The sequence below is a fragment of the Schistocerca piceifrons genome, chromosome 9 (genome assembly GCF_021461385.2).
Source record: "Schistocerca piceifrons isolate TAMUIC-IGC-003096 chromosome 9, iqSchPice1.1, whole genome shotgun sequence".
NCBI lineage: Eukaryota > Metazoa > Arthropoda > Insecta > Orthoptera > Acrididae > Schistocerca > Schistocerca piceifrons.
Window position 1 is genome coordinate 78,212,614 of NC_060146.1, and position 24,059 is coordinate 78,236,672.

The window sequence follows — 24,059 nt, forward strand, 5'->3', positions numbered from 1 at the left end:
TACCGATGTATACAACATGATAATTGTGTTGAAGTTGAAACTCTGCGCACTAGGAAGAGTAAAGGTTTACACCACATTTCACATGTAAAACCGTTTATTGAAAGATAATCTGCTTTTTAACTTTGTCTTTGCCATATAACTTTTCACTTTACATTACTAGTATGCTTTATCAGACTTAGAATCTGCTAATATGCAACAATGTTTGAAGTTAAATATCCAGTCAAGAACCAAGAGAACTTATTTAAACAGAAATTACGAATTCATTGTTATAGTGAACTGACGACACACCGTTATTGTGTGTGTACATTCTTGCTTGTTAGTGGCACGATTACGTAACGACCATAAGGCTCACATACCTAAAACATATACTGGTACTGCTAATGAGATTTTAATGCAACATTTTGGTTTACTTGAAAATACATTCTGGATTTAAAGTACTTTCTGTGAGATACCAGATGACACAGTGGTTAGTTTATGTGACAGCTACACGACTATATCACGACGCTATTAATGTGTGACACAATTTACCTCGTTGCTTTTGCGGTGTATCTGTTTTATATCTGCACAGTTTTTCTGAATTCTTCTGGAAAGTAAAACATGTTTTAGTAGTAACTTTTGTGGTATAGCAACAACGCGACAGCCTTTTTCGTGGCACAACAATACGTTACTGTACAGTAATTTCTTCATCACGCCAATAAACATAATAACTATGATATCTATTCGCAAAGCATTTCACTTTCGTTTATGATACGGTAAGTACATTGACTTCAGCAGAACTTTACTTACAGAGGACGATAACTACGACACTTCCACAGAATTATCTTACAGCAAGACGCATATTTAGCGCTACAGGACTCGCATTTGAGTGATCAATTTTGTACTTAAATCGTTTATTTTTCAAGATTTTTGAATTACAAAGAAAGTTTTCCGTGATACATTTCATTCCATTGTTGTAATCTGTAACACTTAAGGATATAATTACATTTATCCTCAGGGGGGTACACGCCTACTTTGTGTACCATGTGTTTGGCAAGCACAAGGAGCCCTAGCTAATATGGTATTTGCTTATACAACTTTACACATCGGTACCATATTTCTCTAACACACAAACTACACAGCTATCTGATCATTTAACCGAGAGATAAACTTTTTTTTACTACATCAGTGACACATGTTTACGCAGTTACACAGTTGGGTAACTTCACACTTATGAACTTGTATTTTGCTGTACTTTGTGAACTGTTCATATTTTTTTAGAACCATTGTGATACTATGAGAGCTTTGAATAATGTCTTTGGTAAGGGATCATGATTTTAAAGTACGTTTGAGGTAGATGACACTGTTATATTCATAAGATTTTGTGTCTACACATTTGCAATGCAAATTTTTGAGCTGTGAAATATTTTTATATGAGACTACCACTGTAGTGGAAACTGCTGTCGTAAATATTTCGGTAAGAAAGTTAAGTGACCACCTGCACGTAATGCGTCGTGGGCACCCAGCTGGGCGACAGTCGCCTGTAAAAAACCCATTAGTGAGTGCCTCTCAGAGGCACAGGTAGAAAAGAAAAAAAAAATGGAGGCCATTATCCTCGCTATTGACATTGCTTTGTAGAAAGCACCGCAAATATGACACGCTCATTACTTGGAAAGATACTTACATCTGCACACCTGATTATGACAAGCATCTTTCTCGAGAATTGAGAGAATTGTTACTGCCTTATGAAATGCCATATGGCTAATGAATGATGTTTCATGTCGTCCTTTGTACATATTTGCACATTTTCTTTAATATCTGGTTTCTAGCTGCACTGCAGCATTGGTTAAAATAAAATTTAATATATGTACTAATATAGTTATTTTATGCCTACAGATCCAGTCAATAAGAAATTTATGATCTACTTCCAAGAAAACGAGGGCACATAAATAGACATTTCCCTTCACAGGAATTGCATAAATAATTTCTTTACGATTTGGTAACTTATCTGGTAGTGTAAGTTCTCGTGATGCATCACTCTAGTATTAAGATGTGACATAGGTATTAGACACGGCCATTTTTTAGTGTAATATTTTTTCTGCTTGAGCTTTGTCATGTTTAGATGCTGCTGCTGTTTGCCAGGCATAGTGCTACTAAATTTCACTTTGCATTACTCTGTTAAGCCAGTTTACTACTGATTTATTTTTCTTGTTTGCTGCTCATTGCATTATATTAGTTGTAATTTATGCTGCTTGCTTTGCCTTTTGTATTTTTTATCATTGCTGTTTGTGTTAATTGTTGTTTTGTGCTGCTGCATTGCCTCGTTCCTTAGTTTAGCATCTGAGCTCAGTAGATTTAAGTTAGCTTAAGAGGGGGTAGACTATATAGGGAAAGAATGCATTGAGAAGTTATATGAAAAAGATTTGGGCCAAAATGAGTATTGTACAATGAGCCATAATTATTTTGAAAGAAATATGGTTAGAATACAAAAAAGAGGTATAGATAGGACTTTTTGGGAATAATGATGAATGAAGGAAGATCTCCAAGAAGTAAAGAAAGTTTTGTTTGCAAAATACTGCAGTACAACAAACCCTGTCCTTTCCTTTTGTATTATTCCGCTATATGTTTATGTACCCTTGTGTATTTGTCTTTTTCCTGTCTTTATGTGTTTAGCTAATAAGATTTATGTTGTAGAATTTTTCAAATACTATGTTATTTTCTTTGTAAAGATGTTTATACATTATTTATTCTGTTTTGTCTTAATGTTCATGTGTGAAGTTGGTGTTTCGAAAGTTATTCTGATCTTTTATGTATGTACTCATGTCATAATTCCTGTAACACTGACGTATATGTTATTTCGATTCTTTTGTAAAGCCTGTACTACAAATGTTCTCTGTATTGTTATGTTCTTCAATGATGTATTTTGTACCTTTGTTATTGTATTTTTATGTTATCAAATTGTAATTGTTACCAGTTCTTCAAATTAAGTATCATTTCACTGCACACGTTTCTGTTGGCCATAATACACTCCCGGAAATTGAAATAAGAACACCATGAATTCATTGTTCCAGGAAGGGGAAACTTTATTGACACATTCCTGGGGTCAGATACATCACATGATCACACTGACAGAACCACAGGCACATAGACACAGGCAACAGAGCATGCACAATGTCGGCACTAGTACAGTGTATATCCACCTTTCGCAGCAATGCAGGCTGCTATTCTCCCATGGAGACGATCGTAGAGATGCTGGATGTAGTCCTGTGGAACGGCTTGCCATGCCATTTCCACCTGGCGCCTCAGTTGGACCAGCGTTCGTGCTGGACGTGCAGACCGCGTGAGACGACGCTTCATCCAGTCCCAAACATGCTCAATGGGGGACAGATCCAGAGATCTAGCTGGCCAGGGTTGTTGACTTACACCTTCTAGAGCACTTTGGGTGGCACGGGATACATGCGGACGTGCATTGTCCTGTTGGAACAGCAAGTTCCCTTGCCGGTCTAGGAATGGTAGAACGATGGGTTCGATGACGGTTTGGATGTACCGTGCACTATTCAGTGTCCCCTCGACGATCACCAGTGGTGTACGGCCAGTGTAGGAGATCGTTCCCCACACCATGATGCCGGGTGTTGGCCCTGTGTGCCTCGGTCGTATGCAGTCCTGATTGTGGCGCTCACCTGCACGGCGCCAAACACGCATACTACCATCATTGGCACCAAGGCAGAAGCGACTCTCATCGCTGAAGACGACACGTGTCCATTCGTCCCTCCATTCACGCCTGTCGCGACACCACTGGAGGCGGGCTGCACGATGTTGGGGCGTGAGCGGAAGACGGCCTAACGGTGTGCGGGACCGTAGCCCAGCTTCATGGAGACGGTTGCGAATGGTCCTCGCCGATACCCCAGGAGCAACAGTGTCCCTAATTTGCTGGGAAGTGGCGGTGCGGTCCCCTACGGCACTGCGTAGGATCCTACGGTCTTGGCGTGCATCCGTGCGTTGCTGCGGTCCGGTCCCAGGTCGACGGCCACGTGCACCTTCCGCCGACCACTGGCGACAACATCGATGTACTCTGGAGACCTCACGCCCCACGTGTTGAGCAATTCGGCGGTACGTCCACCCGGCCTCCCGCATGCCCACTATACGCCCTCGCTCAAAGTCCGTCAACTGCACATACGGTTCACGTCCACGCTGTCGCGGCATGCTACCAGTGTTAAAGACTGCGATGGAGCTCCGTATGCCACGGCAAACTGGCTGACACTGACGGCGGCGGTGCACAAATGCTGCGCAGCTAGCGCCATTCGACGGCCAACACCGCGGTTCCTGGTGTGTCCGCTGTGCCGTGCGTGTGATCATTGCTTGTACAGCCCTCTCGCAGTGTCCGGAGCAAGTATGGTGGGTCTGATACACCGGTGTCAATGTGTTCTTTTTTCCATTTCCAGGAGTGTATATGCACAGTATGTGAGAAGTTGGGACTGTTAGTGTTTGCATGTGTGTTAAAAATTCAGCAAGGGACTGGATAACAGCATTGCTGGTTCTAAGGACATTTCAAAACAAAACAAAAAATTTTTGTGAGTGCACGAGTGGTGGTTTATGGACTTGCTATATTGTCCACAAGACTCTTCGATGGTGATTGTGTACCTGCACAGTCGCAACAGATGGTTGCTGGCCGTCTCTACAAGGACTGCAGTGGGTCTGCATCTTTGATGGCTCACCATTACCATTATCTGTACAAGGACTGCAGTGGGTCTGCATCTTTGATGGCCCACCATTACCATTATTTCTACAAGGACTGCAGTGGGTCTGCACCTCTGGTGGCCCACCAATACCGTAATCTATACCAGGACTACAGTGGGCCTGCTCTGTGATGACCTACCTACCAATATTCTTCAAAACTTCGAATGAATCTGCTGTGGGTTTGCTCTGTTGTGACCCATTACTTGTCTGCATGTCGAGAGTCAGCACTGTCTTTCCGTTGGAAGGACAACACTACTTCTTCAAGACTGCATGGAAATCCACTACTTCCGTGTGCATTTTCTTCTACTGCTCAGACTTTGAGAAAAACACTACTATTTTACCGTGATGAACGATCAGGACTGTCTTTATGGACTGTGAGAAAATTTGAGCTTTTGACCAACATTGTATCAATAAGTGTGTGCATTTGATATCTTTGTTATTGTAATTATGAAAAATTTTATCAAATCATTGTTGGCCACTGCCCAAACCAATTTGCAAAATTTTTTGTGGGGAACATGGGGGCTATGTAAGTAGGCTGTTTAGGTTTTTTTATTGGTAACGCCACCTCTGTATGAAAATCACTGGCTGTGCTGTGTGCAGTCTGTGGCTGCTTTGCATTGTTGTAATTCTCGCCATTGTAGTGTTAGGCAGCTGGATGTGAACAGCACGTAGCGTTGCGCAGTTGGAGGTGAGCCGCCAGCAGTGGTGGATGTTGGGAGAGGGATGGCGGAGTTTTGTAATTTGTCATGAACTGCTATATATATTATGACTATTAAGGTAAATACAGTGTTTGTTCTCTATTAATATCTTTCATTTGCTAACTATCCCTATCAGTAGTTAGTGCCTTCCATAGTTTGAATCTTTTATTTAGCTGGCAGTAGGGGCGCTCGCTGTATTGCAGTAGTTCGAGTAATGAAGATTTTTGTGAGGTAAGTGATTTCTGAAAGGTATAGTTTAATGTTAGTCAGGGCCATTCTTTTGTAGGGATTTTTGAAAGTCAGATTGCGTTGCGCTAAAAATATTGAATGTCAGTTTAAGCACAGTCTTGTATAATTTCTCTAAGGGGACGTTTCACATATAATATGGATCCACAACGTAACTTATACACTGCTCTTCAAAGAATCTTCTTCGTAAGTATAATAATTAGTGTTCCGTAATAAACAGACAATCCAAGAACATGTTTGTCATAGCATGGCGGCATGTCGAACGTAAAACAATCATTATATAAAATATCATACAGAGTGCACCGAATATATATGCTCATGCTCACTCAAAAGCCGCATACAGATTGAGATTGGTTAGTAAACATGACAGACATCACAATCAGACATAAGATGGCAATGGTAACAAACTCGACTACAGCGTTTCGTATGGAGCTATGAAATATCTTTACAGCTTAAGACTTTAATACCTTTAAACCTGTGCTAGATACGAAGAAATAGTTTTCAACATGTGATAAGCTAACTCACACTTCTACATCCTCATTCACATATCAATGTGTGCACTCTTAATGACATGGACAACGCATACCACATGCGCTGCAAACTGTTCAATACTCGAAAAAGCTGGACCTTGTACGCATTTAACAGTAACCTCTTTCGCAAGACGCTGTGTACCGTTAATCGTCTCGTTTTCAACTCTCTGGCCATCGTACGCAGCGATTATCTCGGAATACTTCCTAGCCCACGTTGCCATAAATGACGTAAACCAAGTCCGAAAAGTTGGCTAGGATCCTGGTTGCCTTCCATAGCATGTTCGAAAGTTTCGTTGCACTTGTGCATTGCACGTCGTCCGTATGAGCCAGACCACTGACAGATTTCTCCTGTGGCATTCACATTTTAATAGGTTTTCGAGTTCACTATTGCGTCACTTGGAAGGTGTAGCGGAAGGTTTCAGGACCAGGTGAGATACCTATAAGATCCTACAAAGATTATGCGAAAGAGCTTGCTCCCCTTCTAGCAGTAACTTATCGTAGATCGCTTTAGCAACGAAAGGTACCTAACGACTCGAAAAAGCGCAGGTCATTCCCGTTTTTAGAAAAGGCCGTAAGACAGATCCACTCAATTATAAACCTATATCGTTGACGTCAATCTGATGTAGAATTATAGAACATGTTTTATGCTCAAGAATTATGGCAGTTTTGCAAAATGAACATCTCCTCTATAAACATGGATTCCGCAAACAGTGATCCTGCGAAACTCAGCTCGCTCTTATGAGTGGTGGGCTCCATGTGGTTCCCAAGTCGTGCAGCGGCCGTAAACCATAAAATTACCAAATATGCAGCAACCAGTCGCAAAATCATGTTTATTCACTTTTGCAAATCGATTTCAACTGATTAACAGCCATCATCGGTGCTTTCAACTACACTGCTGCCCACCGTAAATGCAACACAAAGAAAGACAAGAGGTAGCACAACAAAATTTATTTTGTAGATAACATGTTGACCAAGTATCAAATGATTACGTTTACAGACGTCTGTGACATGTGGTTCCTGCCAGAATCAGTAGCCAGAGTAGCCGCCATTGTTGGAGATCACCGCTGCCACACGTCTCGGCATTGAGTCAAAGAGACGTTGGATGTGTTCCTGGGGTACAGCAGCCCAAGCAGCTTCCACACGTCGCCAAAGATCATCTGGTGTGCCAGCTGGGGATGTAATCTGGGTCACTCGTTGAGCAACCATGGACCACATGTTTTCTATCGGCGAAAGATCCGGAGAGCGAGCCGGCCAGGGAAGCAATTCAATCTGGTTATTGACGAAGAACCTTTGGACAATGCGTGCCACGTGTGGTCGCGCATTATCCTGTTGAAATATGGCTGTGGCCGAGCCCTGAAGGTAAGGAAGGACAACTGGCTCCAGCACCTCGGATATGTAGCGCGGGCTATTTAAAGTACCGGCAATGCGTACTAGAGGCGTGCGAGAGTAATATCCAATACCGCCCCATACCATAATACCCGGTGCAAGACCAGTGTGACGGTGCATAATGCAGCTGTCCAGCATCCTCTCTCCACGGTGTCTCCACACTCGAATCCGACCATCGTGGTGCTGCAGACAGAAGCGTGCCTCGTCAGTAAAGACAACGTCATTCCATTCTGCCGTCCACATCCGTCTGTCATCACACCATTGGCGACGGAGACGTCTGTGGTTCTGCGTCAATGGTAGACGAAGCAATGGACGTCTTGCGGACAGACCACTCTGCTGTAAACGGCGTCGAATGGTACGCGCAGACACTGGATGATGCGTTACAGACGCAATGTGCTGTGCTACGGTTCGGGATGTCACTGAGCGATCCGTCACTGCCATGGGCACAATTTGCCTATCAGCACGTGCAGTGGCGCACCGAGGTGAATGCGATGGACCACGTCGGTCCGTCGTACCCTCCTGCATCCAACGGTCACATATCCGCATTACAGTTGTTTGGTTTCGTCCAACACTACTAGCGATTTCTCTGTATGATAATCCACAATCTCGGTAAGCCACTATCCTTCCTCTGTCGAACCCGGATACTTGATCAAAAGATGTTCGCTGTTGTCTACGAGGCATAACTGATCGTCTTGTGAAACAACCACAAGGTAAACACACGTGCCGAACGTACACTCGTCGAAATCGCCAAGCCTTAAATGGCGCTATGAGGTGGTGCCACAGGCGCGCGTGATGTGCGTCTGCGCTGAAATTCTAATCAGTTGCATATCTCATCGCTGCAAACCCATGGTGTAAATTTCACTTGATTCGGATGCTTCCTTCAGGGTGTTGCATTTACGGTGGCCAGCAGTGTAACATGTGCCCTGAGTAGTAATACTGTCTTAAGCAGAGGTTAAGACAGTGTTACTACTCAGGGCACATATTGGTTGAAAGCACCAATGATGGCTGCTAATCAGTTGAAATCGATTTGCTAAAGTGAATAAATAAACAAGATTTTGAAACTGGTTGCTGCATATTTAGTAATTTCAGCTCGCTCTGTTTCTCCATGACACACACAGGGCAGAGGACAACGGCGCCCAGGCTGATGCCGTGTTCCTTGACTTCAGTCAGGCATTTGACATCATCCTGCACTGCCGTTTAATGAAAAAAATACGAGCTTACGGAGTATCGGAGCAGATCTGCGGTTGGATTCAAGACTTTCTGCAGATGGTACTCAACACGTCGCTCTTAACGGAACTAAATCGACAGATGTAAAGGTAATATCCGGAGTAAGACAGGGAAGTGTGGTAGGACCGTTGCTGTTCACAATATATATAAACGATTTAGGAGAATGCGTCGGATGCTCTTTAAGGCTATTCGCAGATGATGCAGTTGTCTGTACCAAAGTAGCAACGCCAGAAGATACTAAGAATTTGCAGAACGACCTGCAGAGAATTTATGAATGGTGCAGGCTCTGGCAGTTGACCCTGAACGTAAATAAATACAACATACTGCGCATACATAGGAAAAGAAAACCACTACTGCACAGCTACACTACTGATGACAAACAGATGGAGACAGCGTGTGCCGTAAAATATCTAGGCGTAACTATTGTAACCTCCCCGTGAAAATTAGAAAATGAAAAGAATTGAATAGAATTGCAAATAGTGCCAAATGTTAGCTTCCCACAGTGATAAAACTCAACGATAATAAAAATGTGCAAAAATGTTAAGTCCCCACAAAATTAACGTTAAGGTGAACCTGATAAATTGTATAAGGGCAGCTGCGCTGACCTTAGGCCCTGTGCAATAATTAACGAGATAAATTGATTTTGGGAGGAAAAGCATAGTAAATATTGTTTCAATTGGAATGATTCTTTTCTTAAAAACGATTGCTTTGAAAACAAAATTATTATTGGGGCACTTCTTGATCAAATTAATTACAATTAACATACATTACATTATCAGATGTGCGCAATGCTGCTTCATTACCTTATTTAACAATATAACTCGTCCTGAATCGTGACCAGAGACCCATGTCGACGCCCGCCGACTCCTCACACACAACTTCCGACAGAGTACTACTCGGAACTGAACTCTCGCGCGGTCAAGCGCAGACTAGCAACGATAAACAACTCTCTGGTCAGAGATTCTGTCATGCCTCGCCATCGCTGGTACTGAATACATACGCGTTTCACAATCCAGAGCGACCTTAAGTGGAATGAGGATATAAAACACATGGTGAAAAAAGCAGACACCAGACTCAGATTCTTCGGAAGAATCTTAAGGAAATGTAACTCATCCACGAAAGAAGTGGATTATAAGGCGCCTGTTCGCGTATTTTTGAGTATTGTTCATCTATGTGGGATCCCTATCAACTTGGACTGATAGAGGAGATAGAAAAATCTTACGAAGAGCGGCGCGTTTCGTCACGGGATCGTTTAGCTGGCGAGAGAGCGTTATGGAGATGCTAAACAAACTCCACTGGCAGACGTTACAAGAGAGGCGTTGTGCATCACGGAGAGATTTACTATTACAATTTCGGGACAGCACTTTTAAGGAGGAGTCGGACAATATATTACTTCCCCCCCCCCCCCCCCCCCCAGACACATCTCGCTTATTGACCACGAGGAGAAAATCATTCTTTCCACGCACTATTGGTAGTGGTACCGTAGTAACCTCCGCCATACGCCATTAGGTGGGTTGCGGAGTATGATGTACAAAAAAAAGCCAACTTTATGAGATATCTTATCACACGTGACGTTGAAAACTCTTTTGTTAAATCTAGAACAGTTTTAAAGTCATTAGAGTCTTAAGTTTTAAAGATAATTTATGGACACTCTGTGTAAGTAACTGAATAATGTCAAACATATACGCAATAGATTTCTTATAGAAATAAGATCGTGTAACACCTCAAGCTGCTGTTCAATTTCCTCTTTATTGTACGACCGGTTTCTGTCAAAGACCACTATTCGGTACAGATTTTTCTTTACAGCAAGAATTACTGTTTAAAACATTAAAGGAACTACAAAAGAGTCGACATAGACACACACACACACACACACACACACACACACACACACACACACACACAGAGAGAGAGAGAGAGAGAGAGAGAGAGAGAGAGAGAGAGAGAGAGGGGCAGGGAGAGGTTAAAAAAGTCAAATTTAGCGTCGACATCGAGAACAAGTGAACGCCATCTGAGCCTGGAAACACGACAACAACATTTTTCCCGTAATTTGATCGGTGTTATTTAAAGCGAAGTACTGCATACTGAAAATATGTTATATGTTTGTACACTATGTGATCAAAAGTATCCGGTCACCCCCAAAAACATACGATTTTCATGTTAGGTGCATTGTGCTGCCACCTACTGCCGGGTACTCCATATCAGCAACCTCATCAGTTATGAGACATCGTGAGAGAGCAGAATGGGGCGCTCCACGCAACTCACGGACTTCGAACGTGGTCAGGTGATTGGATGTCACTTGTGTCATACGTCTTTACGCGATATTTCCACACTCCTAAACATCCCTAGGTCCACGCTTTCCAATGTGATAGTGAAGTGGAAACGTGAAGGGACACGTACAGCACAAAAGCATACAGGCAGACCTCGTCTGTCCACTGAACGAGACCACTGACAGTTGAAGAAGGTCGTAATGTGTGATAGGCAGACATCTATCCAGACCATCACACAGGAATTCCAAACTGCATCAGGATCCACAGCAGATACTATGACAGTTGGGAGGGAGGTGAGAAAACTTGGATTTCATGGTCGAGCGGCTGCTCATAAGCCACACATCACGCCGGTAAATGCCAAAGGACGCCTCGCTAGGAGTAAGGAGCGGAAACATAAACGATTGAACGGTGGAAAAACGTTGTGTGGAGTGACGAATCACGGTACACAATGTGGCGATCCGATGGCAGGGTGTGGGTATGGCGAATGCCGGGTGAACGTCATCTGCCAGCGTGTGTAGTGCCAACAATAAAATTCCGATGCGGTGTTATGGTGTGGTCGTGTTTTTCATGGAGGGGGTTTGCACCCCTCGTTGTTTTGCGCAGCACTATTACAGCACAGGCCTACACTGATGTTTTAAGCACCTTCTTGATTCCCACTGTCGAAGAGCAATTCGGGGATGGCGATTGCATCTTTTAACACGATCGAGCACCTGTTCGCAGAGACTGTGGCGGACTGGTTACACGACGATAACATTCGTGTCATGGACTGGCCTGCACAGAGTCCTGACTTGAATCCTATAGAACATCTTTGGGATGTTTTGGAACACCGACTTCGTGCCAGGCCTCACCAACCGACATCGATACCTGTCCTCAGTGCAGCACTCCGTGAAGAATGGGCTGCCATTCCCCAAGGCACCCAGTACCTGACTGAATGTATGCCTGCGAGAGTGGAAGCTGTCATCAAGGCTAAAGGAGGGCCAACACCATCTTGAATTCCAGCATTATCGATGGAGGGCGCTACGAACTTGTAAATCATCTTCAGCCAGGTGTCCGGATACTCTTGATCACATAGTGTATATGCTTCACAACGTCTTAAGATCTATCTTAACGATTAGCTAGAACTAAGGGTAAGTAATCGAAAATGCAGTAGCGAAATAACTTAGTATAGCGAAAAAAAATATGTTTAGATAATAAAATTGTATGGTAGTGAAACGCGGACTGTGGAAAAAACGGAAAATGTGAGAATTGAAGCATTTGAGATGCGGTGCTACAGACGAGTTCAAAATTAGATGGTCTGATAAGACAACGAATGAGAAGGTTCTGCGTAGAATCGGAGAGGAAAGGAATATGTGGGAAACACTAGCAAGGAGAAGGGACAGGATGATAAGGCATCTGTTAAAACATCAGGGAATGACTCCCATGGAAGTAGAGGGAGCTGTAGAGGGCAAAAACTGTAGAGGAATACATCCAGGAAATAATTGAGGACGAAAGTTGCAAGTGCTACTCTGAGATGAAGTGGTTGGCACGGGAGAGAAATAAGTCGCGGGCCGCATCAAGGGAGTCAGAAGACTGATGACTCACAAAAAAAATTAAAAAGTTAATGTTCTCCCTCTGTAGCCGAGTGGTCAATGCGACAGACCTTCATGCGAAGGAGCCGGGTTCCACAACGCGCTATGCTCATTGTGCCCCTCCATACCGCATCCGACGATGAACGATTGAGGTTGAGAGGCTGTCGGTCGACTATCACGTGGTCTTCGGGGCCTGATGGGTGTGGGGGGGGGGGGGAGGGGGGGTTCCTCACCAACGAAATACATAGCATTCAGTTGCAGATGGCAAACTGCCAGTGAAGGACAATTGTACAGAGGTCCCGCATAACGGTGTAATGTAAAATTCAGGTAATGACAACGACGAACAGAAACTGTTTTAGACTTAATTTTCGTAGATTAATTATCACGTAACATCTATTTAATATCTACAGATTTAAATAAAAGAAACTCACTGACGATGGCTCAAAGTTGCTGAAACATGTTTAGATCTATATGAAAAAACATTTTGCATAACAGAAGTTTTATCTGTAAACGCGCTCAGTGCAAGAGCAGCAAAATGTTGTGATAAAGAGTTAAATACATACATAACAAGAACAATGTCAAAAACATAATATTTATTAACAATGTGTAGTTATGCAGAGCTTTATACATGGAATGGACACCGGTCGCACAACAAAGAACAGGAATAGCCGCTCAATGTGTAACATTGTTTAATTTCCAAAAATTTATAAAAGCTGTGGAACACAATCTACAAGGAATTTTCTTAGTTCGAAATAATAAAAGCGTAATAAATAATCTAGATTTCTCCACCACTCTTTCTTATTTTTTTTGTGAGTCATCAGTCTTCTGACTGGTTTGATGCGACCCGCCACGAATTTCTCTCATGTACCAACCTCACCAACCTACGTCCTCAATTATTCGCTGGATGTATTCCAACGTTTTCCTCTACAGTTTTTGCCCTCTACAGCTCCCTCTAGTACCACGGGAATCATTCCCTCATGTCTTATCAGTGTTTTCCACATGTTCCTTTCCTCTCCGTTTCTGCGCAAAACCTCGTCATTCCTTACCGTATCAGTCCATTCGTCTGTAGCACTACATCTCAAATGCTTCGATTCTCTTCTGTTCCGATTTTCCCACAGTCCTTATATCACTACCATACAATGCTGTACACAAGACGTACATTCTCAGAAATTTCTTCCTCAAACTAAAGCCGATATTTGATATTAGACAGACTTCTCTTGGCCAGGAATGCCCTTTATGCCATTGCTAGTCTGCTTTTGATGTCCTCCTTGCTCTGTCCATCATTGGTTATTTTACTGCCTAGGTAGCATGAGCTTCAATCGTGATGTTAAGTTTCTCGCTGTTCTCATTTTTCTACTTCTCATTACCTTCGTCTTTCTTCGATTTACTCTCAATCCATATTCTGTACTCATTACATTGTTCATTCTGTTCAGCAGATTTCTAATTCCACTCCTGAACCTTTCTTTTCTTTCCATCATTGCTTCCTCGATGTGCAGATTGAACAGTAGGGGTGAAAGGCTACATCCTTGTCTTACACCCTTTTTGATATTAGCACTTCGTTCTTCGTTTTCCACTTTTATTATTGCCTCTTGCCTGTTGTACATATTGTATAGGACCCATCTCGCCCTATAGCTTCCCTCTACTTTTTTTCAAAATTTCGAACATCTTGCCCCATTTTACAAACACTTTTTCCAGGACGACAAACCCAGTGAACGTGTCTTGATTTTTCTTCAGTCTTGGTTCCATTATCAGCCTCTCTCGTGTCTCTTCTCCTAAAGCCAAACTGATCCATAGTGCTCAGAGCCATTTGAATCATTTTTTTAAATGTGGTATTTCGATGTGAAGGAATGGTGCTGATGTAGGAAAAGCATTTTCCTCGTGTCAGTTAAGGGTACTGTTGGGCGCAGAGGCCGCCGCTGGCTCAGACAGCAAAACAACGTCTTTACGGCAGGCACTTTAAAAAATGTGGGAGCCTGTGCTCAGGTATGTTGAGTGACAGGCGAGGAGCGTCTGTTAACGCTTCCCGCCCCCCCCCCCCCCCCGCCCCTGTGGGGGGAACGCCCACGAGGGGGCCCCAGCAGCGGGCGGTAGACCCGTGCCCCACGGGAACTCCGCAAGGCATTTCGTTGCATAGCTCGGCGCCAGAGTTTTACGGCACCTTCGCAGAATCGCGTCGCTCTGGTACCTGTTCTTGGCAGAGAAGGTAGGAGAAAGTAGTGCGCCTCAACTTCCACAGGTAGGCGCAACGCGTTTTGCCTCGTGAGCCTTCCCTTCCGGAGAACGCTGTTTCGGTCTGTGGAAGAAAAGCTGTCCCTTCGGCGCGGCTTGACGTACGTTACCCAGGCGTTTCGAAAATTCCTGCATTTTTTTTGAGGGACGCAGTGACTCCCCAGACTGGTGTTCCCGCGCGAATTGAGAGGCGAAATCTTAATCGGCTTGTTGACTGTGACACCGAAGCGTGTCCGGAGGTCATGTGTTGGATGGCGTGATAGAGGATCTTTTGGGGGAGGAGGTACGGGGCATTAAAAAAAATGCGCTATTGGATCAAGAAATGGATTGTATTTTCTGAAGCATCCACACGGGGCATATGAATTTGGAAGGCGTTTGAGCGTGAAGAGGAAGATTCGGGTTCTGAAATCTGCTGTGAGAGAACCAGTTTAGTTTCCTGAATGTCGTGAGGAGAAGATGAGGCTAGCGATTAGGCTACCAAAGAGGTGCCGTAATCAAGCTGTCGGGAGTCGTAAGTGGTTGTGTGGCAGCCGCAAGGCCCATCATATGCTCGGGGTTAGGCGGGTATTAAGCTATCATGTTTCTTTGTCGAAGTTGATATGTCAAATATTTATGTCAACCGAGTTTGATAGTGTAATAGGGAACTGTCAAATCTTGCATTTCGTCAAAGGATTATGTTCAAATCTAGAGTCTCAGCGCAGATTTGATCATAAAAGTCGTTCGTCTTCTGTTCACTGCAGTGTGAAATACAAATGCTCGGAGCGCTGGCATCGCTTCAGCTATTTGACGTCTCTGTAGTGTGTTTGTAAACATGGCTGCAAAGTTGGGACCAGTGATGGTTGGGACTCTTCCTAATAACCTTGCTTCGGATGCGGCCGGGGGGGGGGGGGGGGGGGGGGAGAGAGGGGGGGCGTAGGGGTTCGTTCGGGGGTTGAGCAATGGCCACAATGCATGCTATTAATCGTGTGCTGCTGGGCAGGTAGAATGTCCTGCAGAGATCCATAACCACAGCTAGAGCCGTACACCTCTTCATCTGAACACATCGAGGCAGCTTCTCAGCAAGCCAGAACAGAGAAGGTGGTCACACTCTAAAATAAAAAGAAATTCTATTTTATTTCGCTGTTTTTGAACTCGGGATGCCACAAGTGAAAAAGCGTTTCATCTGTTTCGTACTTTGTAGCTGCTGGAACACTAATTCTACAAATTAAATTACTCAAAAATAAAAATAGTTCTTGTTGTCCATACAGTTTACTATACCTTTCTTTACCTTGAGATATTCCCTCTTCAGTGCTTTATAAATCGCTTCATACGTTTCTGGAATTATTTTGGTTGATGGACAGTGTGGTGTCCGACTGCTAGTAGAGTGCCGGCCGGATTTACAGTCTGCTTTCGGCTGCGGTGGGGCGGGGACATCCGCTGCGCCCCGCCGTGCGCGACCGTGAGCGCTTGCTTGTGTTTACCTTCTCGCGGAGCGAGTTGTATTTGTTCCCAGTTCAGTGCGACTATGGCACACACATGGCGCCACGATACGATCAAAATTACTTTCCAACCAGATCACGCGCGTCTTCGAGCCTATGAAATAGAACAGTTCATACGCGACGATCTACGTTTAGATCCGGCGACTGTCGTCGGAATACATTTTTCTATAACGGCGAGCGTGGTTTATGTTAAAATGACCAGTGCAGAGATCTGCGCTACAGTTGTGTCTAAATACGCGAACTCACTCAGATCCAAACATTCTGACGGGCTTATCGGTGCAGTGACGGTGGATCATGCAGGCATGGGCCTAAGGACTGTAAGGGTGTTTGAGCTCCCCTTCGAGGTCCCAGAGGAAGTTGTCAAGGACGCCTTCCGACCATATGGCAATGTTATCAGCCACGTTGCAGAAAAGTGGCAAACTTTCTCGACGTATAAGGTCTACAATGGTGTGCGCCAAATTAAACTTGAGCTCAAGAAACATGTGCCATCCTATTTGAACATCGGTGGCTGTCGTGCAATCATCATGTACGACGGTCAACCGCGTACCTGTTCCGGATGTGGGCAGGAAGGCCATGTTCGATCGAGCTGCTTACAACGTCGAATTACGCAGATACCAGTGGGACACTCCGTTTCCCCGACGGGGACGACAATCCTGCCCCTCACGTACGCTCAGACGACGATGCGCACCGTAGTTGAGGACGAAACGGGCGACCAGACACACCCATCGACGTCGAAAGTACCAAGGGAGGAAAAGGAAGGACCCCCGATGCCAACCCATATGTCACCCCCTCCACAGCAACAACAGCAGCAACAGTCCCACGGACTCCAGACGCAACGTGACATTCAGAACGCGATGGACGTGGACGCGAACATTGTCCCGACCGCGGCTTTCCTAGCGGAAGGTGATACGACGCTGGATTGCCTCCCACATTCGGATACGGATGTCCACGTTCGAAAGCAACGTTCGCCTCGACGACGGAAGCGACGTCGGCGGACCCCTTCTGACGATTGCCTCCTACACACGGCCGGTCAAGAAGGTGACATCTCATCAGACGGCATGGATGCTGCGCCTGCTGCCCATACTACGAGTGCCCATTTACAGGTCACGTCGATGGATGGCGCTCCGTCTACCTCTACCAAAGACGACGTACGTGAGAGAGATTTAGGTGCCGATCAGCTACACAGCATCGTGTTGCAGCCACTGTGGTCGGACGATGTTGAAGAACTTCCTGAAGAGGGCACGGGTGACAGGGGAGGGGGTGGCATTGGGGATGCCACTCCTAGCGTGAAAGACTCATAATTTGTAACGGGTTTGCCCTCCAACCTGCACGTGTGTGGCGCAGTAGGCCCCCCTGGAAACTGAACGTCGCCCATCTGGACGAGCCGGCATGTAAAGGTGCTGTCGAAGAGTCGTGCAACGCGTCCTTACAGCGTCGTGGTCGTTACCGACCGACCCTCAGTTGGTGGATTGAATGTGCGAAGCCCGCTCTTAGGCGCACCTTCATGGCTTACGGCCGGGAAGCGGCGGCATGGAGGAGGAGCACGGAAAACTTTTATTACACCGTCCTACGGGAGTGTCTTGCTATGGAGCCCTCACCTGACCGGCAGATCATAGTCCATCGCGCGAAAGCGCAGCTCGTCTCCTTAGCACGCCATCATTTACAGGGCGCTGTTATATGGTCGCCTGCTCCAGACAGGATACAATCAGAAAGGCCATCTATGCACCACGTGCTCCTAGAACGCAGGAGGCGCCTTAGGGCACTGGTAACCGACATGATAACGGACGACGGACGATACGTGGCAGAACAAGCAGATATAGCAGAAGCCTTCTATAGGCATTACGCTCAACTTTATTCAGCAGTGCTCCATGATATGGCGACGGTAGACACCGTTTCAGCACATGTCCACGGTACAGTTCCACCAGACATGGTACCGACTTTACTGGGAGACCTGACAGAAGAGGAAGTGCTCGACGCCATTAGTAAAGGTGCTCCCCATAAATCACCAGGCATCGATGGATTACCATTAGAGTTCTATCGAGCATTTAAACAACTGTTGGTACCGTGTTGGGTTGAAATTTGTCAGGAATTGATGTCCCCGGGTATACCGTTGCCTGCATCCATAAGCCGAAGGGACGGAATCATGTCCGCGATTATCGCCCCTTAACGTTATTACTGTATGATTACATGATGATGGCGTCCTCTTGGGTAAAATATTCCGGAGGTAAAATAGTCCCCCATTCGGATCTCCGGGCGGGGACTACTCAAGAGGATGTCGTTATCAGGAGAAAGAAAACTGGCGTTCTACGGATCGGAGCGTGGAATGTCAGATCCCTTAATCGGGCAGGTAGGTTAGAAAATTTAAAAAGGGAAATGGATAGGTTGAAGTTAGATATAGTGGGAATTAGTGAATTTCGGTGGCAGGAGGAACAAGACTTCTGGTCAGGTGACTACAGGGTTATAAACACAAAATCAAATAGGGGTAATGCAGGAGTAGGTTTAATAATGAATAGGAAAATAGGAATGCGGGTAAGCTACTACAAACAGCATAGTGAACGCATTATTGTGGCCAAGATAGATACGAAGCCCACACCTACTACAGTAGTACAAGTTTATATGCCAACTAGCTCTGCAGATGACGAAGAAATTGAAGAAATGTATGATGAAATAAAAGAAATTATTCAGATTGTGAAGGGAGACGAAAATTTAATAGTCATGGGTGACTGGAATTCGAGTGTAGGAAAAGGGAGAGAAGGAAACATAGTAGGTGAATATGGATTGGGGGACAGAAATGAAAGAGGAAGCCGCCTGGTCGAATTTTGCACAGAGCACAACATAATCATAACTAACACTTGGTTTAAGAATCATGAAAGAAGGTTGTATACATGGAAGAACCCTGGCGATACTAAAAGGTATCAGATAGATTATATAATGGTAAGACAGAGATTTAGGAACCAGGTTTTAAATTGTAAGACATTTCCAGGGGCAGATGTGGACTCTGACCACAATCTATTGGTTATGACCTGTAGATTAAAACTGAAGAAACTGCAAAAAGGTGGGAATTTAAGGATATGGGACCTGGATAAACTAAAAGAACCAGAGGTTGTACAGAGATTCAGGGAGAGCATAAGGGAGCAATTGACAGGAATGGGGGAAATAAATACAGTAGAAGAAGAATGGGTAGCTTTGAGGGATGAAGTAGTGAAGGCAGCAGAGGATCAAGTAGGTAAAAAGACGAGGGCTAGTAGAAATCCTTGGGTAACAGAAGAAATATTGAATTTAATTGATGAAAGGAGAAAATATAAAAATGCAGTAAATGAAACAGGCAAAAAGGAATACAAACGTCTCAAAAATGAGATCGACAGGAAGTGCAAAATGGCTAAGCAGGGATGGCTAGAGGACAAATGTAAGGATGTAGAGGCCTATCTCACTAGGGGTAAGATAGATACCGCCTACAGGAAAATTAAAGAGACCTTTGGAGATAAGAGAACGACTTGTATGAATACCAAGACCTCAGATGGAAACCCAGTTCTAAGCAAAGAAGGGAAAGCAGAAGGGTGGAAGGAGTATATAGAGGGTCTATACAAGGGCGATGTACTTGAGGACAATATTATGGAAATGGAAGAGGATGTAGATGAAGATGAAATGGGAGATATGATACTGCGTGAAGAGTTTGACAGAGCACTGAAAGACCTGAGTCGAAACAAGGCCCCCGGAGTAGACAATATTCCATTGGAACTACTGACGGCCGTGGGAGAGCCAGTCCTGACAAAACTCTACCATCTGGTGAGCAAGATGTATGAGACAGGCGAAATACCCTCAGACTTCAAGAAGAATATAATAATTCCAAAGCCAAAGAAAGCAGGTGTTGACAGATGTGAAAATTACCGAACTATCAGCTTAATAAGTCGCAGCTGCAAAATACTAACACGAATTCTTTACAGACGAATGGAAAAACTAGTAGAAGCCAACCTCGGGGAAGATCAGTTTGGATTCCGTAGAAACACTGGAACACGTGAGGCAATACTGACCTTACGACTTATCTTAGAAGAAAGATTAAGGAAAGGCAAACCTACGTTTCTAGCATTTGTAGATTTAGAGAAAGCTTTTGACAATGTTGACTGGAATACTCTCTTTCAAATTCTAAAGGTGGCAGGGGTAAAATACAGGGAGCGAAAGGCTATTTACAATTTGTACAGAAACCAGATGGCAGTTATAAGAGTCGAGGGACATGAAAGGGAAGCAGTGGTTGGGAAGGGAGTAAGACAGGGTTGTAGCCTCTCCCCGATGTTGTTCAATCTGTATATTGAGCAAGCAGTAAAGGAAACAAAAGAAAAATTCGGAGTAGGTATTAAAATTCATGGAGAAGAAATAAAAACTTTGAGGTTCGCCGATGACATTGTAATTCTGTCAGAGACAGCAAAGGACTTGGAAGAGCAGTTGAATGGAATGGACAGTGTCTTGAAAGGAGGATATAAGATGAACATCAACAAAAGCAAAACAAGGATAATGGAGTGTAGTCTAATTAAGTCGGGTGATGCTGAGGGAATTAGATTAGGAAATGAGGCACTTAAAGTAGTAAAGGAGTTTTGCTATTTGGGGAGCAAAATAACTGATGATGGTCGAAGTAGAGAGGATATAAAATGTAGGCTGGCAATGGCAAGGAAAGCGTCTCTGCAAAAGAGAAGTTTGTTAACATCGAGTATAGATTTAAGTGTCAGGAAGTCATTTCTGAAAGTATTCGTATGGAGTGTAGCCATGTATGGAAGTGAAACATGGACGATAAGTAGTTTGGACAAGAAGAGAATAGAAGCTTTCGAAATGTGGTGCTACAGAAGAATGCTGAAGATTAGATGGGTAGATCACATAACTAATGAGGAAGTATTGAATAGGATTGGGGAGAAGAGAAGTTTGTGGCACAACTTGACTAGAAGAAGGGATCGGTTGGTAGGACATGTTTTGAGGCATCAAGGGATCACAAATTTAGCATTGGAGGGCAGCGTGGAGGGTAAAAATCGTAGAGGGAGACCAAGAGATGAATACACTAAGCAGATTCAGAAGGATGTAGGTTGCAGTAGGTACTGGGAGATGAAAAAGCTTGCACAGGATAGAGTAGCATGGAGAGCTGCATCAAACCAGTCTCAGGACTGAAGACCACAACAACAACAACAACAACAACGTTATTGAACAGCGACTTCAAGATCTTTTCGAGGCTGCCATCAGAGCGTCTTCGCGGCAAGCTATTACACGTCCTGTCCAGCGATCAGATGTCCTTGGGGGGACCCAACAACATCGGAACTGCGTTATGTCGTTACAGAGATCTCATCTCCCTTGCACGGGTGAGACGTTTGCCGGCAGCCCTCGCGTCTATCGACTTTAGCCAGGCTTTTGACCGTGTGGGCCACACTTTCCTCACGGCCGTTCTACGGCGCATGGAATACCCCGACCCCTTTATCACAGTGTTGACACGCCTACTACATGGTGCAACTTCTCGAGTTCTTGTTAATGGAAGACTGACGGCACCCATGCCGATCCGCCGATCAGTACGACAGGGATGTCCATTATCAACATTGTTATTTGCATTGGCCTTAGAACCTTTGTTGTGTGGTCTCCGAGACAGGCTCACTGGGATACAGTTCGGCGGCTCCATCTATCGCTGCACCGCATATGCGGATGATTTGATGATCGTCATACGAGGAGCTGACGATATGGCCGCGGCGTGGGACTGGATTGCAACCTTCGGTACAGCTTCTGGTAGCCAAATCAACGTTGACAAATCTATCGCCTTGAGCATCGGGATTGGGCTACCTCAGGAACACTTTGCCCCCTTACGCTTCAGTGATACTGTCCGCTGCATGAACGACATGCGACGCGCGACGACGCTAAATTATCTACGCCTTCTTCACCAAATTAGGGCCGGCATTGCAAATCAGCACTTGCGATCCCTCAACATCGTTCAGCGGGCGTATTATGCCAATGTATACCTTGCGTCCCGCATACCGCATGTCGCCTAAACGCTACCCATTCCGAAACCCTTGGCTCGTAGCATTATGGCAGCGCTGGGATACTTCGTCACCGCTGGTATGTTACTGAAGATCAGATACGTATCTCTTACCCTCCCCAAGGAAAAAGTTGGTCTCGGCCTAGTTAACGTCCATGACAGGGCCATTGCCCTCTATGTTAGCTCACATTTATGTCTGCTGCGCCGTTGTCCTACGAGCCTTACGAGTCTGCTTCTGGCGGCGCTACGACCTGCTTCACTAAGAGCGCCGGTGCCATTACAGGACATCCCAGCGCTCCTCTTTTATATAGGACGTTTCTATTTAGAACAAAGTTATTGCAGTGTAGCGCTCTCGACACCACAAATGGCCACAACTCGACGCCTATATCACGACATGCTGCAACGCCGCCCCCTAAATGTGGTCGAACTAAAATATCCTGACGTACGGTGGCGCGTGGTGTGGAAGACTGTACACGATGCCATGCTTGATTCCGATGTTGTTTCCCAATGGTACGTAGACGTTAATGGAAAGCTGGTGACGCAAGAACGTCTCTACAATATCCACATGGCAGAATCTCCCAATTGTGTGGGTTGTAATACAGTAGATTCTGACGAGCACCGCCTCAGCTGTGGAGAGGCGGAACCGGTTTGGCACCTAGTGCGGCAGATGCTGGCTTATCTCTTGCGAGTTAGGCCGGAGCATGTATCTGCACGCACGTTATTGTTTCCGGATGAGACATTTTACCCCAAGACTCGAACCAACTCCGTCACCTGGATACGTGGACATGCGGTCCATTACCTCTGTCGTGACGGACACAAGAATTTCCTTGACTTCTGGCTCTATTTGCAAGAAAGACATCATGCTATTTCCGGACATACCAGATATCGACAGTGCTTCGCAAACTACCTATGGAGAGCCTTTCACAGCCCGCCGTGCAGCTGGAATGTTCCAGGCAGTGGCAGATGAGGTCAGAACGAACTGCAAACGAGCATATATTGAACAATCTATATCAGTGGGCGCAGTCGCTGGGTAGCCTAACTACGACGTGGTAGCTTTCTTTTCATGTTATTTATGTTTAGTATCTTCGATGGTGTCTTCATTTTGTTTTAGTTTTCCAGGCTTGATTAACTATGACTGTTCGCACATTGATATCTATATAAATAAAAGAAGATAAAAAAAAATGGGCAGGAGACCTACTTTCGAATCCAAATAAATACACAAGAACAAACTAAGAACAAAATGAACAACAAATAAAATATAATGAAGTATTATACCCTTTCCTTTCTCCTTTTATTATTTTTTTTCTAAAAAGTTCAGAGGCATATTAAATTTTTGTTATGTTGGCGGAACCTGAAGTGGTGGCGAACGGCCGTCCAAGTTAGCTTTAGGATGAAAGTGGCGGTGGCACTAGCTTTGTTTTTGTTTTTAGGCTAGATAGGTTTTTGGGTGTAGTATGGGTGATAGGGGCCAACGCCTGAAGTGGAAGAGGTAATTTTCTTTCTTTATTTATATATGAATGGAAAACCAAAATGGTAAAAAAAAACGAAAGGTCCCTGGTTCGAATCTTCCCTCGAGTGAAAAGTTTCATAAAAAAAAAAAGTGTATGTAGCTGTGGCAGGCCCTCGCGCTTTCTCAAGTTGTTGCCACCTTGGGGCTGGTGTGTCTCCGTGTGAGAACGTTTTCCTCATGCGGTTGTGTTGTTTTTCTTTCTT